The sequence below is a fragment of the Lucilia cuprina genome, chromosome 6, assembly GCF_022045245.1.
Source record: "Lucilia cuprina isolate Lc7/37 chromosome 6, ASM2204524v1, whole genome shotgun sequence".
NCBI classification, from domain to species: Eukaryota; Metazoa; Arthropoda; class Insecta; order Diptera; family Calliphoridae; genus Lucilia; species Lucilia cuprina.
Window position 1 is genome coordinate 30,920,667 of NC_060954.1, and position 16,253 is coordinate 30,936,919.

The 16,253-nt window shown below is 29.2% G+C and overlaps 1 long non-coding RNA gene across 1 annotated transcript; it reads right to left on the reverse strand.

Annotated features, from left to right (window-relative positions):
* Positions 1–285: 285 nt before the first annotated feature.
* On the reverse strand, positions 286–7,146 carry LOC124420527. Its single transcript, XR_006941245.1, has 4 exons — positions 7,006–7,146; positions 4,102–6,943; positions 571–760; positions 286–504 (listed from the first exon to the last, which is right to left on the reverse strand). It is a non-coding gene; the product is annotated as an uncharacterized LOC124420527 (long non-coding RNA).
* Between the last annotated feature and the right edge of the window lie 9,107 nt (positions 7,147–16,253).

Consider the following 16,253-nt stretch of genomic DNA (forward strand, 5'->3'; position numbering starts at 1 on the left):
TTCTTTATTATTTTCTTTGCTATTAGAATTTTATGTTGATTAATATTTTAATTTAGTATGAAAAATATTTTCCATTTTTTATTTTTAAATTGAAAAAAATAAAAAGTAAACAAAAAACTCGGATTTATAAAGTAAATACGGTAGCATATAAAATAATAAATCGCTTAAACGTCAGAAGTTTAATATGGCTACGGAAAGAGAGAACGGTCATATCTTTATTTTTTCTACTATGTATTTGCACCATCGGCAAGGTTACTATAACTCATTCTCAGTACACACGATGAGAGAAGTCGTTAAATTTTTATTTCATACTGCCAAAACATTTTAGGACAGATATAAATGAAATTAAATTATTCGTAAAAATATTTATGTACATACAAATAAATCAATTTAAAAATAGAATTACTTAACAGGCTACCACAAATGCATTGCTCTGCATCTTATCTTAGGCACTACAAATACATTTGCCAAAGGATATTTCGGATGAAAGGTCAGATGATTAACCTTAATAAAAAAATATTGTTTATTAAAATAAAAACATAGTACATAATTTTTAAAGTGTTTACTTACAAATTGTTTAAGAGTGTCTTTGATTTCCACCTTGCTGGTAAAATGGTTATACTGCTGGATAGATTCAAAGGGCCTGCGTGAAACAGATTCATAACAGGACACATCCTTGTATGTTTTTGTTCTTATTGTTGAAACCTTTCTTCTTATGGCAAAAATTCAATGGTCAGGTGGCCGGCAGAGACACGATCTTCTGATTACATAAAAGAAAAATATATATTAAAACTGAATAAACAATAAAAATTGTCTTTTTATGATACTTGGCTGCTGTTGATGTTGGACATAAATTTATTATATTTTAAAAAGAAATATAATTTCACATTAAAGTATACCAATCGGCTCAGAATCATTTTCTGACTACAGGTCGCAATTTTGAAGATAATTCAATGAAATTTGGTACATGATATTCTTTTTCCCAGGGACGAAGCCTATTCAAAATGGTTAAGATCGGTCCATTATTTCACATGGCCCCCAAACAACTGTACCCCGAAAAGGGCTTGTAAACCTTGTAATCAAACTACAGGACGCAATTTTGGAGATAATTCAATGAAATTTGGTACATGATCTTCTATTGCACCGTAGACGAAGCCTATTGAAAATGATTAACATCGGTACATTATCACCCAGCCCCCATACAACTGAACCCCCGAATAGAGCTTGTAAACCTTGTAATCAAACTACAGATCGCAGTTTTGGAGATTATTCTATGAAATTTGGCACATGATCTTTTATATACTGTAGACGAAGCCTGTTGTTTCTTCTTGTTTTCGTTTGGTATTGAAAATTGGCAATACCTGTCTACGACTTAACCTATAAGGTTCCCTCCTTAAAATTACTATAATGCAGATAACTGGCTTATAAAAGCGCGGATGGCAATAAAATTCGAAATGTACAAATTTTTAAGAAACCAAAATGTTTTTGAAGAATATTACGTGGATCGATCAATAATCAATCCTCCCTCTCATCAGAAAATGACTTTAACGTACATAAACTAAACTAAATTCTACATAAACACGTTTTTAGGAACTATCTGTTTCATTTATTGCAAGCATTTAGAAAATTTAAAGCAGGCAGCATTCTACTTTCAACATTGCAATATACATTTTTATAAATTGAAAAAGTAGTGGAAAGTTTTTTTAATTATAACAGATCTTTTGGTTTAGTATTCGTGTATTTCTTAGTTTAAAAATAATAATAAAATATATATTGGTAAAAAGTAACATTAAATTTTTTCGATTATTCCATAATAAAACAATAATAAGGTAGAATCATGTAGAATAATTTTACATGCCTTGAATTATCATAAAAAAGAAAATTAAAAAATGTAAAGAAAAACATAAAAAAATAATTATTGAACATTTTTTTTTATAAAAAAATTAAAATTGAATAATTTGAATCAAAAATATTGAAAAAGAAATAAAAACCAAAAACAGGATACAAGAAGTGTGGAATGCTGTTTGCGTGTGCCGTTCATGAATCATTTAACGGTATTTTTCGTGGTTTCAATTTAAAGATTTTGAAGTTTTTCTTTTTTCAGTTCTTTTTTGTTTGACTTAACAAGGCAGAGAATTGACAACTCTCCCTACTGATTCTACCTTTCTATGGTTGTATCATGGATTATTCGATAAAAATTGCTCAAATTATTCTTTATTCTATATTGGAAATTTTTTATTCGTTCGAAGAAAAACTAAATTTTTCCTGGATTAATCCAATAATTTTATTCGAATGTCAACCCTATTAAATAAAAAAAAATGGGAGGATTAATCAGAGTATGTAATTTGGAACTTAAATTTGTATTTTAATAAATTTTAAATTTTAATCATTTACACAAAACGCTATGAATTTCCTGATGTTAATTTAATAATATTTGTCAACAAAATGAAGTTAAAATCTGTGTCTCACGTCGGAATTAAATATTTATATTTAAAATTAAATAGATTAACCTATTGGAGAAATGTAGCCTATCTTCATGTTTCGGGATACCAGTATCAGTAAAGTGTCCCCTTACTGTTTTCAAAATGCGAGTATATGAAATTCGATTGAAATTTTTACAACGTATTCCTATTATTTAAATACAAATATTCATATTTATTAAATAAAAAAAATAGGAAACTAATTAGGAAACTAATAGAACTCAATTCTTCAAATTTTGCACTAAAAACTTTAATATTTATCTGAACATTATAGAGAAAAATTCGCATATCTGAGAAACTTAGAGCTAGAATCTTTAAATTTTGCTTAAAGAAGTTTGACATTCATCTGAACATTTTGAGAATAGCGGGAAGACTTTATATGAGAGTATTGACACCAAATATATGAATTAAATACAAAATTTGGTATACCTACATATTTTGAATATTGTTAGTTTATTCAATTATTTCATAGATAAATAGAAATTAACGAGAGATGGAAATACAATTATTTGCGTGGCATCTCTCATATGTAACATATTGTTAATCTGGAAAACTATTGAAGTTTAAAATCTTCAAAATGTTGGATTTTTTATTTATTTTAGGGTAGCAAAGCACACTGGGTAATAAATAAAATTATAAAAACTTAAAATAACAACAAGTAAGAAAGTATAGTCGGTCGTGACCGACAATATGATACCCTACACCAGTTATGAATATTAAATGTGATCTATTTTTCATAAAAAAGCATTTATCTAGAATATTACCTTCATTCCGATTTATTAAAGCAATTTATGGACGAAAAACTAATTTTCTGAAATAGGCTTTATACGGGGAAAGGAGCAAATGTGAACCAATCCCGATACAATGGGCTGGATAGATTTATATTTATATAATAATTGTCTGTGATAAATTTTATTGCAATAACAGTGTTAATAAGTGAATTGCGGATATTCAAGTCATTTTCCGAAGAGGGACTTTGTATGGGGGCTAGGATCAAATAAAGTCCGATCATTTATAAATTCGGCAAGATCATCAAGGCTTGTATAAAACTTAGTTGTACGAACTTTTATCGAGATACATTTATATTATACAGAATTATGAGCTCAAAAGCCCTTTTCGGGGGGTTCAGTTGTATGGGGGCTAGGTGAAATAATGTACCGATTTTAACCATTTTCAATATGTTTAAAATCTTGGGTCAAAAGAAACATGTAAGCCAAATTTCATCAAATTATCTTGAAATTGCGACCTTTACTTTGACAACAACGTTTACATGGACACACGGACGGATGGACGGACATCGTTAAATCAACTCAGAAAGTGATTCTGAGTCGATCAGTATACTTAAAGGTGGGTATAGTACTAATATTTTAGTGCGTTACAAACATCAGCACAAACGCATAATACCCTTCCCACTGTAGTGGTGTAGGGTATAATAACTTTACACAAATTTCTAAACCGCTTTAAAAAATTTAAATGGTTTTGTTTAAATATTTATAAAATAACTTTGAACTTTTCTTGTCTATTACCGATATTTCAATTAATTGTTTTTATTTGTTAGCAAAATCAATTATATATCAGCCATGATTTTTCTAGATTTAAAAATAATAAAAAATACATTTACATATTTATTTCTGCAGTCAATGAATAACACCGAGTTATAAATATAAACAAACAAATAATTTTCCCACGCGCTCTCAAGAAAATCTTTCGTACAGTTCAAAAATACACTAAATACATACTAATAATATGACGTTCTTCTAAAATTAGAATATAAAAAATAATACGTACGCCAAATATTATTTTGTTTATGTTTGATTCAAAATTTATTTTTTTTTATTTATAATAGTAAGAGGGTACCCAATAATTTTATATAGAAAACTAGATGTTTGAAATTTTCAAAATATTTTCTCATTATTAAATTCCGATTTTAGCTTAATTATTAATCAAAATTAGTTATTTTTGCTTTACATGTGTGAATTATGAATATGTGAATTATTTATTTGTTTCAGTTATTTTTTTGCAAACAATTGTATTAAATGCTGTTTGCTTTTATTCTTTTGTAAAATGTAAAAACCAACAAAAACAAGTAATAGTGTTTTATTCGACTATGCCGAAACTTATATACCCACCATTAAATCGTATGCTGTAAATGGAATTTGCGTTAAATTAGTTTTCTAAAGAGGGCCGGGCCTTATATGGGGGAAGGGCCAATTATGGACCGATTCTTATAAAACTCGGTAGATAGGTTTGTGTTCATAAAAAACTTACTTATGTCAAATTTTAGTATACTCGTGCTTTCATGCCATTAGTGGGCGTTAGGGTCATTTTCTAAAGGGGGACCTTATATAGGGGTAGGGTTAATTATGGACCGATCTTCACAAGAATCTTAACTATATCGAATTTTAAAACTAAACTCAAATTTTTAAGTCATTAATGGGCGGTAAAGTCATTGTTTGGAGGGAACCATATATGAGAATTAGTTTCAATTATGGACCGATCCTCATAAAATTTGGTAGAGAGAATTCGACTCATATACGGCTTAATTATGTCGAATTTCATTGCTATACTTGCATTTTTAAAATAGATATGAGTGTCAAAGCTGTATTTGGGGGCTATGCGAAAACGTTTACCGATATTGTCAATTTTCAATTCCAAACAAACCTTACTGTTGAAATTTTCAACTCTCTAGCTCTTTCCGTTCGGACTCTATCATGCTTTCAACAGACATAACCAATATACCCCCATCTTTTTTGATGATGGGTATAAAACTACTTCTCTAGTAATAAAGCAATTAAGATGGTGTATTGATTTTGGCATTCCGTTTGTAACATATTGAAATATTGGTCGTAAACCTACAAAAGCAAGACGATCTAACCATGTTGAAAACTCTATAGAGTAAAGTTGACCCAGTTTGGTATTGAAAATTTGCAATATAGGTCTACGATTTTGCCTAGTTTCCATTTCAAAAAATAAATATAACGTGAAATAAAAAATATAATTTTGTGTCAACACTAAGTACATTTTTTAATTCAAATGCACTTATGTATAGGGAGCAGAATTATATTTTAATTTTCAAATAAAAAAACAAGCATCGAAGAACAACGATCGAAAAAAGACCTATTCAATTTTGAAAATATAAATTTAATTCAGTATTATTGATTCCAATCTTCTCAGTTTAATAAAGAAGTTTTTTTTAATAATTTACCAACAAATTGTTTTAGTTATATCAAATTTTTGGACACCTTAATGATATTCTAAGTTTATTATTTCTGTTTTTGTATGAATGTACATATATACCATACTATATATCAGTCTGTGTGTTAATAAAATGATGATTATAAGGATGATGATGAAATAAAGAACGGGCAAAAATTTTCTAATATAAAAACTGTTGGAAAATTAAAAATCAGTATTATTAATAAAATTATATCGGACGTGAGAACATCTCAGGTGAAAGTGTATATATACAAATAGATAATAAAGGTGCGAATACGACAAGTGAATCAGTTTCTAAATTAAGAAATACATTTAATAATAAAGTGAAAAATAATTATATATATATATTAAAAATTCTCAAAATTTTATTAAAGTTTAAGAAAGCATAATTAAATAATTTAAATCCGAATAAAATATCGGTTAATGTGATTATTATAAGAATATATATTTATAATTTGTTTGGAAAATAATTAGTTGTTTATAATATAAATATTTTTTCAACATTTGGTGGTGATTTAAATTAATTACCATTAGTGTTCTATTTTTTTTCTTTGTATAACGTAGATGTCAGTAGTACCTTTAATGTTCCGTGACTGGTGGGATGAACTTGAGTTTCCAACACGCACATCGCGTCTCTTGGACCAGCATTTCGGTACCGGATTAAAGTAAGTTAAACACATTTTGTTTTACTTACTTGATTACATTTTAATTTTTTATTAGACGTGATGATTTGTTGTCCTCCGTATGGAACTCTCGTCCAACAATGTTGCGCTCTGGATATTTACGCCCTTGGCAGCGTACCACAGGATTGCAAAAACAAGATTCTGGCTCTACTTTAAATATTAACGAAGAGAAATTTGAAGTTATTTTGGATGTCCAACAGTTCACACCCAACGAAATCAGTGTCAAGGTTACCGACAAATTTGTCATTGTAGAGGCAAAGCATGAAGAAAAGCAAGATGAACATGGCTTTGTATCCAGACAATTTACTAGACGTTATCTATTACCAAGTATGTTCTCATTTAAATTTTCCATGAATCTCTACCAACATATTATTTATCATTCTTTAGATGACGTCAATCCCGACAGTGTTACTTCATCGCTATCTTCAGATGGACTCTTAACAGTTACCGCTCCCATGAAGAAGTTGCCTCCACCAAATACAGAACGCGTGGTTCCCATCTCTAAGACTGGACCATCATCCCAAGAAGACAAAGAAAGAAAAGTTGAGACGACAACAGCCTAAACTATTAAGAAAACAAAAGAATTTCAATTATAATGATTTTTAACAGACTGTTTTTATACATACATATATAAGTATGTATGTATACATATGTACATGGACACTTGTAACATTTGCCTATGAATTTATTATTTATTTTTTAGATATCTATATATAATAATTTTATAACACCATTGTGTGCCTTTTAAGTAACGAAATTTTTTATTTAACGCTTTGAGTATTTTTGATTTTTTATACTAAAATAAAAATTACTACAAAAACTTGTATTTTATTTTTGTTTGCATCCGACAGACAGAAAATAATGCAATACAAATACAAAAATGTTGGCTAAAATATTAATTTTACTTAAAAAAGTTATATATACACAAAGCTGCATCGCGTTTGGTGTGGTAACTTTTTGATAATGTACATTAGGGTGGGGTCGAAAAGAAAAGTTGAGTCAGTCGTTATCAATAACATAAATGAATTGTTATGAATAGAATTTGTAGTCAATTGTCTATAGCGTATGTCCAATAAGTAATTAGTTATTATTTCTAACCGTAGTCGACTTTGGAAATTTTTTCAAGAAATGTTCATATTTACATTTTATTGGAAACCATTCAGATAGAATGATAAAATTAATTTTTAATGGGGTATTGAGTAAGAAAATACACTAGCAAACATAAAAAATATCTGTAAAACTAGTTTTTAATCCAGAAAAGTCGGGTAATGAGATTTGTAATCAGTTATTTTTTGGTCATCGTCGAACAAAATTAAGTAGTTATTCACCCTAAAAGTAACTACTTACACTTTTCTCCAATATTACTTGCCTACTTACCGGGTAAGTAAAGATTTTGCTGGGATATTACTGTTAGACAATTTTTTAATTCGACGTCATATTCCTTGCGCGACCTTTGATATCTAGAATCCTTCCCCAAAATCTAAAATTGTGGCTATACTAGAATAAAGTACATTTAATTACATAAAATATTGGCTTTTAAAATGCTCACTTTTATGCATAAAGAGCTATTTACAGGTATTTAAAAATACCTGTATAGTTCTAACTACAAACAATTAACTTGCTAGGGATATGGTCGAAAACTATTATTTTTAAATTAATTTACAGTACAAAAATTGCATCCTAACCCCAATCTTAATAAAAGAAAAATCATTTTATTCAGCATTTAATTCTATTAAGTAATAACAAAATTACAAAGGTACAAAAAACATAAACAATTTATCGTATAAGGCGCAATTTACATGAAGACTTTTCAGACGTCTGTTTTTTCCAATTCTCTTTTGAGAATCTTCAAAAAAATCATGAACATTTATACGGTGATTTTTTACATGCAACTATGCATGTCTTTTTTTGATGTTTAATTGTATAATCCTTTTTAATTACTTATTCGTAGTAACAATAAAATGAAATTTTTAACATAAAAACCATTTAATTTGATTTAAAAAAATTTAATTACACGCTATAGTATTTTTTTAATGCAAATTTTAATGTTTTCATGTAAAAAAAGACATAATTATTTTTTTTACATAAGCATAATATCAACAGTACGAATCAGTTTAAAGAGGAATGTCAAAAACAATCATGAAAATCCCAAATCATGTTTGTTTTCTTACCCCCCATTCTCCTCTTCCCCGCTCACCACCAATCACCGACAAACATGAAAACAGACGTCTGGGCAAACATGAAAAAAATCATCGTGTAAATTGGGTGTAACAAGTAAGGGTTCTATATTCGGCGGTGCCGAATCTTATATACCCTTCACCATGGTGTTTAAAAAATCAGTCAGTACCAAAAAGTCCTCTTTTACATCACTTTCTTCGGGCACAACATGCTTAAATTCATGAAAAAACGAAAAAGTACCAAAAAGTTTTCTTTTATGGCTCCTAACTTAACCAATAAAAACACGCATTAGCTCTGCTACTCTTACTTTGCTGCTCTCGCTCTGCCATGTTTTTATAAACTAGAGTACTATAACAGAATTATTGAAGATTCGGATCTCACCGATATCTGGGGTCCTCAAAACACAGACGACAGTCAGACGGACATAGCTTAATCAACTCCGCTACCTATAAGGATCCAGAATATATATACTTTATGGGATCGGAAATTTATATTATAGAAATTACAAAAGGAATGACAAACTTATATATATATACCCTTCTTAAACCCCCGGGGCATGTTTCCATGATGAAATCTCCATCATGGTATATTGCAATCCCCGGGTAAAGAGGTGCTACCAATATCTCTAGTCTGCGGGACTATAAACTGGTGATGTCAAATGTATCCTTGGCTTCGCCTCGGAATGATTTGGCATGAGGTCTAACCAGAGCACCATATAAACTGGCTCTACGTGTGGCCAGTTGCCCGCAGGACTATGTCCTGGCTGGTTAGTTGGTTGTGGTTCCTTCGGGATCCAGGTAGTGGCTGTGGTTTAATACCCAAAATCGCGGGGAGGGAATGTTGGTTTAAGGACTGCTATATCCTACACCTAATGGGTTGGATAAATCTCTCTCTTTGAACAGGTCTGTGTACAAAGCAGCATATGCTGGATTCCTAAACCCGATCGGTATCTCTTACCGTTCGTGTAGTGGGACGCCAGTATATGCTGGGTAATTGTCAGGTAAGTATTCAACGGTTGCTTGTCATCCCGTAGATCGATCTTTATTATCATGGGAATGGAACTGATGCTAAAATTGGTGAAAGATCGGGAAAGTCTCCATATATTGGAGATTAGTACTGATTTAGTATGCCTTTTTAAGCTGCGGGAAAGTTCTTTGGTGCTGTTGCCATCTCAACAGGATATATTGATAATGCTGCGCGACTATTTGTCGGGGCAATTATTGGAATTAATTCACTTTGGAAATTCCTACTTCCTTTGTTACATTGATCGGTTCATAAAAGAGGGATCCTGATCCATTTTTTTGGGTATTTTGGACTACCAAATATGTCTCTAGGTACTGTTGCCAAAACAACAGAGCCATCTCAGTAGTGTGGTTGCGCGGGCTTAAAGAGGTTAAGGAATGCACTGGAATGGGTCATTAGATGATGAAGATTGCATTTTTAATAATGCAATTCTTTCATGACATCATTAAGGGTGGTCACTTCCGCATTGTCGGAAGATTGATTTCACCTGATGTTGGGACTTGTCACTCCCTTCTATTGACTTTAGACCAGTGATTGCTTTTTCCTTGTCGGGATACGCGGATTAATTCCATTGCGGCCTGTCAATCCGCAACGGGGTTGCTATGGCAAGAGATTAGATAACCCGAGTACTTCAACAAAGTGCTTGTACATGGACCGGACATCCATATACAAAAATTGTTACCTGAGTTCTTCATTGAGGAATTCAGGGGCGCATGGTAGACCGTCTCTAGTCTACCCAGTGGATGAAAAAGACCACCGTGAGATAAGGCCGTCAATACAGGTGCTCAAGTTAATCTTTCGACATTCATACCCTTCTTACGAAGGAGAAGGGTATTAAAATCGATGAAAAATTAAAGTGTTATGCTAAGTTTTATAAAAATGTTTTTCGTGTTTTTTCCATACAACTACTTGCATGTTTCTTTTTTTAACAATTTTTAAAAAGGCAAGGATTTTCACGCACTAAAAAATTTTAAATATGAGTTTATAATATGCACAAAAATGTGAAAAATATGTACCAAAAATATTTCTTTGTGAAAGTACATATTAATAGATACTCAGACCTTAGGTTTTTGACAACAAATATACAGGTTTTTAAGGACAACTTTATGTACTCTTATACCACTTTAATGGAACCACAACCACGAGAATGACAAATATAAAGACTAAGAAACAACTTTAAATATTATATATTTAATTTCTGAAAGTGCAATTCTAATAAACTTGATGAATGAATGTATTTTTGTATAAAATATATTTCATCCGAATTTTATCGTTTGGTAATGTTTTTAAGTCAATTATGGACGTCAGAGAGATGTAAAACCAAATTTCATCAAGTTATATTTTTACAAACTCGAAATACCTTCCACACTATTGTTGTTATAAAAAATAAATAAAACTATGAAAAATTGTATTTCATATAACTTTGTATTTCGTTGTTAAATCGAAATTTGTTGATATTTATTACAACAACTTCTAACTATGTAAAGTTTGTTACAGTACAGAGAAAACAAAACAATTTGTTTTAAAACAATTAAAAAATATGCAAAGTATGCTATAAAAATGTTGGAAATATGCAAAATATATGCAATATACAGCAAAATATGCAATTCATGCATTTATAACAAAATATGCAAGAACAAATCGGTGCCATTTTGTAGCAAATTCTTTGATTCGAAAAGAAAAGTTATTTTGAATAACTGACTACAAACATGCATTTGCATAGAAATCCTTGACCTGCTTATGGTAAACTAGCATACCCTGGGTGCTTCGCTACCCTAACTTAAATAAAATACATACACATTTTTTTACTTTTATAAAAAATTAAAATTGATTAAAATTTTTTTAATGTTTTAGTTTTATACGTACAATATCACGTGAATGTTATATTCGCATTCAGTAAGAAGTTTGTATTTTTAGTTTCATTCATTTAGCTTCCACATTATAGGAAATTTCGAAAGGAATATTTGGAGAAAAGTACTATAAAGTACCTCTAATAGATTATCATTTAATCGAAAATTTTATGTTTCTGTGTTCAATATTATATACAATTCAAAAAATATAATTAAATTAATGAAAAAGTACCGAAAGTCCCTTTCAGTAGATTCTCATTCACTAAGGTCCCTACATTTTTAATTTTATTTTCAATATCTATGTTCGATATCGTAAAAATATTAAAAAGAACCATCGGAAAAACGAAAAAGTACAAAAATATCTTTCAATAAATTCTTATTTAATAACTGTGTGTTCGGGTGAACCATTATAAAAACGTACCATTTGAAGAATAGAAAAGTACAAAATATTCCACATTTACAGAATATTATTCAGTCAAGACCATGTTTGTTAAAATAAATGCTCCTAGATTGAATATTTTAGAAAATTAAAAAAGTACCATGTATGAGAAAAAAGTACTAATAGGTTCTCTCTTAAAGAATCTTATTCAATGAGGACTGTGTATGTTTAATAAACATGTGTTTTGAGTTCATATTAAAAAACATTCAAACAGTATCATTTGAAGGAAGCAAAAGTACCAAAAATGGAATAAATTTTACCTAAGTGGAAAGTACAAATAAAAAGAGTACAATTTCTCCCCTTTTTGCTTAGAAGTATACTTTTTCGAGAATTAAGTTTAAAAATATTCCGTATTTAAATCTATATATCACAGATAAAACTCAAACGATTCAAATCTGCATTCTTTTTTTCCAGAAAAATAGTGCTTTCAAAAAGTACCAAACAATTTACTTGAATTTGGTCCTGTATGGCCTATACAGTACTCGATTTCCAAAATAATAATATACCAACAGCTTATTTTATGTGAGCAAATAAACTACTTTTTCATATTTTATAAAAATTGGCCCAATGAGATTGAATAGAATTAATTTTTTCTTTTTGGTACTTTTTTCCCCAGTGAAATAGCAAACATTTTATTACAATAAATATTAAAGAGTTAGTCCTTAATTTAATAGGAATAATTCAATAAACCAAAAAAGTTTTCTTAATGTGCTAAAAAAAGTACCATAAATACAGTTTTCTCCCTTTTACACCCAAAAAGGATTGAATTTTAAAAAAGTACGAAACAAGTGTCTCATAATTTTGAGAGATGTATCCAAAATATTTGGAAAAATTTATTATATGGCGCAATTTACATGAAGACTTTTCAGACGTCTGTTTTTTCCAATTCTCTTTTGAGAATCTTCAAAAAAATCATGAACATTTATACGGTGATTTTTTACATGCAACTATGCATGTCTATTTTTGATGTTTAATTGTATAATCCTTTTTAATTACTTATTCGTAGTAAAAATAAAATGAAATTTTTAACATAAAAACCATTTAATTTGATTTAAAAAAATTTAATTACACGCTATAGTATTTTTTTAATGCAAATTTTAATGTTTTCATGTAAAAAAGACATAATTATTTATTTTACATGAGCATAATATCAACAGTACGAATCAGTTTAAAGAGGAATGTCAAAAACAATCATGAAAATCCCAAATCATGTTTGTTTTCTTACCCCCCATTCTCCTCTTCACCGCTCACCACCAATCACCGACAAACATGAAAACAGAAGTCTGGGCAAACATGAAAAAAAAAAAATCATCGTGTAAATTGGGTGAAAATCCCAAATCATGTTTGTTTTCTTACCCCCCATTCTCCTCTTCACCGCTCACCACCAATCACCGACAAACATGAAAACAGACGTCTGGGCAAACATGAAAAAAAATCATCGTGTAAATTGGGTGTATTAATTAGTTCAAAAGTTATAAAGGGCCAAAAAAGGTACCAAAATCACCTCTGTTACACATTTTTACCCCTTAAAAGTACGAATTTCAAAAAAGTAAGGCGCAATTTACATGAAGACTTTTCAGACGTCTGTTTTTTCCAATTCTCTTTTGAGAATCTTCAAAAAAATCATGAACATTTATACGGTGATTTTTTACATGCAACTATGCATGTCTTTTTTTGATGTTTAATTGTATAATCCTTTTTAATTACTTATTCGTAGTAAAAATAAAATGAAAATTTTAACATAAAAATCATTTAATTTGATTTAAAAAAAATTTAATTACACGCTATAGTATTTTTTTAATGCAAATTTTAATGTTTTCATGTAAAAAAAGACATAATTATTTATTTTACATAAGCATAATATCAACAGTACGAATCAGTTTAAAGAGGAATGTCAAAAACAATCATGAAAATCCCAAATCATGTTTGTTTTCTTACCCCCCATTCTCCACTTCCCCGCTCACCACCAATCACCGACAAACATGAAAACAGACGTCTGGGCAAACATGAAAAAAAATCATCGTGTAAATTGGGTGAAACATGAAAACAGACGTCTGGGCAAACATGAAAAAAATCATCGTGTAAATTGGGTGTAACAGACACCCATCTGCTCATTTAAAGAGTAGATACAGACGTATTTACAATTTTTCTTGTACACAAAATCTAGTACTTAAGAGATTTCGAGCCATATCTATTTGATTTTAAGGCGCAATTTACATGAAGACTTTTCAGACGTCTGTTTTTTCCAATTCTCTTTTGAGAATCTTCAAAAAAGTCATGAACATTTATACGGTGATTTTTTACATGCAACTATGCATGTCTTTTTTTGATGTTTAATTGTATAATCCTTTTTAATTACTTATTCGTAGTAAAAATAAAATGAAATTTTTAACATAAAAACCATTTAATTTGATTTAAAAAAATTTAATTACACGCTATAGTATTTTTTTAATGCAAATTTTAATGTTTTCATGTAAAAAAAGACATAATTATTTATTTTACATAAGCATAATATCAACAGTACGAATCAGTTTAAAGAGGAATGTCAAAAACAATCATGAAAATCCCAAATCATGTTTGTTTTCTTACCCCCCATTCTCCTCTTCCCCGCTCACCACCAATCACCGACAAACATGACGTCTGGTCAAACATGAAAAAAAATCATCGTGTAAATTGGGTGTAATTAGATTTCCCATACAAAACAAAATCTACTTCGTAACTAGATTTCGTTAAAATCTACTCAAAATCTAGTTGTTTTTAGTAATTCAACTCTGTTTTTTCCTAAATAATGCTAAAAAATACGACGCTGCACAAGTACAAAGAGAAAAATAAAAAAACAAAGAAATTAAAATGTCAACAAAATTTTTATAAATTGAAAAACATGAATAAAAGTTTCTTTAAAATAAAAGGTAATGTTATATTTAAATATAAATTTTTTTATTAAAAATAAAATTTTATTAAATATCGAATTTCTTTTTCTAATTTTTCAATTAAACACAATTTCAGCCGTTTGGGCTGTGCGATGAGAATCAGTCAGCAGTAACGCTACTCTTTTATATATAGAGAAGATTAACACCCAATTTACACGATGATTTTTTTTCATGTTTGCCCAGGCGTCTGTTTTCATGTTTGTCGGTGATTGGTGGTGAGCGGGGAAGAGGAGAATGGGGGGTAAGAAAACAAACATGATTTGGGATTTTCATGATTGTTTTTGACATTCCTCTTTAAACTGATTCGTACTGTTGATATTATGCTCATGTAAAATAAATAATTATGTCTTTTTTTACATGAAAACATTAAAATTTGCATTAAAAAAATACTATAGCGTATAATTAAATTTTTTTAAATCAAATTAAATGGTTTTTATGTTAAAAATTTCATTTTATTTTTACTACGAATAAGTAATTAAAAAAGATTATACAATTAAACATCAAAAAAGACATGCATAGTTGCATGTAAAAAATCACCTTATAAATGTTCATGATTTTTTTGAAGATTCTCAAAAGAGAATTGGAAAAAACAGACGTCTGAAAAGTCTTCATGTAAATTGCGCCTAACAATTCTTTGTCTTGATTTCTATATACTATTTGAGCAATTTATTGATGAAAAACTGATTTTCTGAAAGAGGCTATATATGGACAGACAGATCCTATTAAAATTTGGTGGAAGGGTTTAATTGTAGTGTTTAAGAGGGAATTAACGACCTTGAAGCCATTATTAAGGGCTCCAAAACCCTATTCGGGGAGTAGGGTCGTATGAGGGCTAAGGAAATAATAATCCATTTGAATAATTTAATCCATTTTGAAACAACTACGTCCATCGAATTATACGGTAAATTTTAGAAATGTTTTCGACGGTTTTTCTTGGCAAATTAATTATTTGTTGTGAGAACTGTTGACAATGAATATATGAACATTTTTAAATATCTATAAAATAGAAGTATATGCATAAAAGTGAGTATTTCAAAAGCCTATATTTCATATAATTAAATGCTGTTTATTATTGTATACACAATTTCAGATTTTGGGGAAGGGTCCGAGATATCAGAACTCTTGCATTATTAAAGAAATAAAATATTTTTTTTTTATTATATATATATTATATTTTTTTTATATATTCAAAATTAAAATGAAATTTTGCAAGATAACTCACATTATCTTTCTTAACAAATTAGCTTAAATTTATTAAGAAAGATAATGTAAGTTATCTTTCAAAATTTCATTTTAATTTTTGTATATCCATATATTTTGAAATGGCCAATAGATTAGGAAAAAACAATAAAAAAATTTTCAACAAAGCTAAATGTTTTCTTATTATTTCAACACATAATTTTGAAGTTCGATATAGAAAGAAAACTGTATAAAATTATACTTGGATTCGTTAT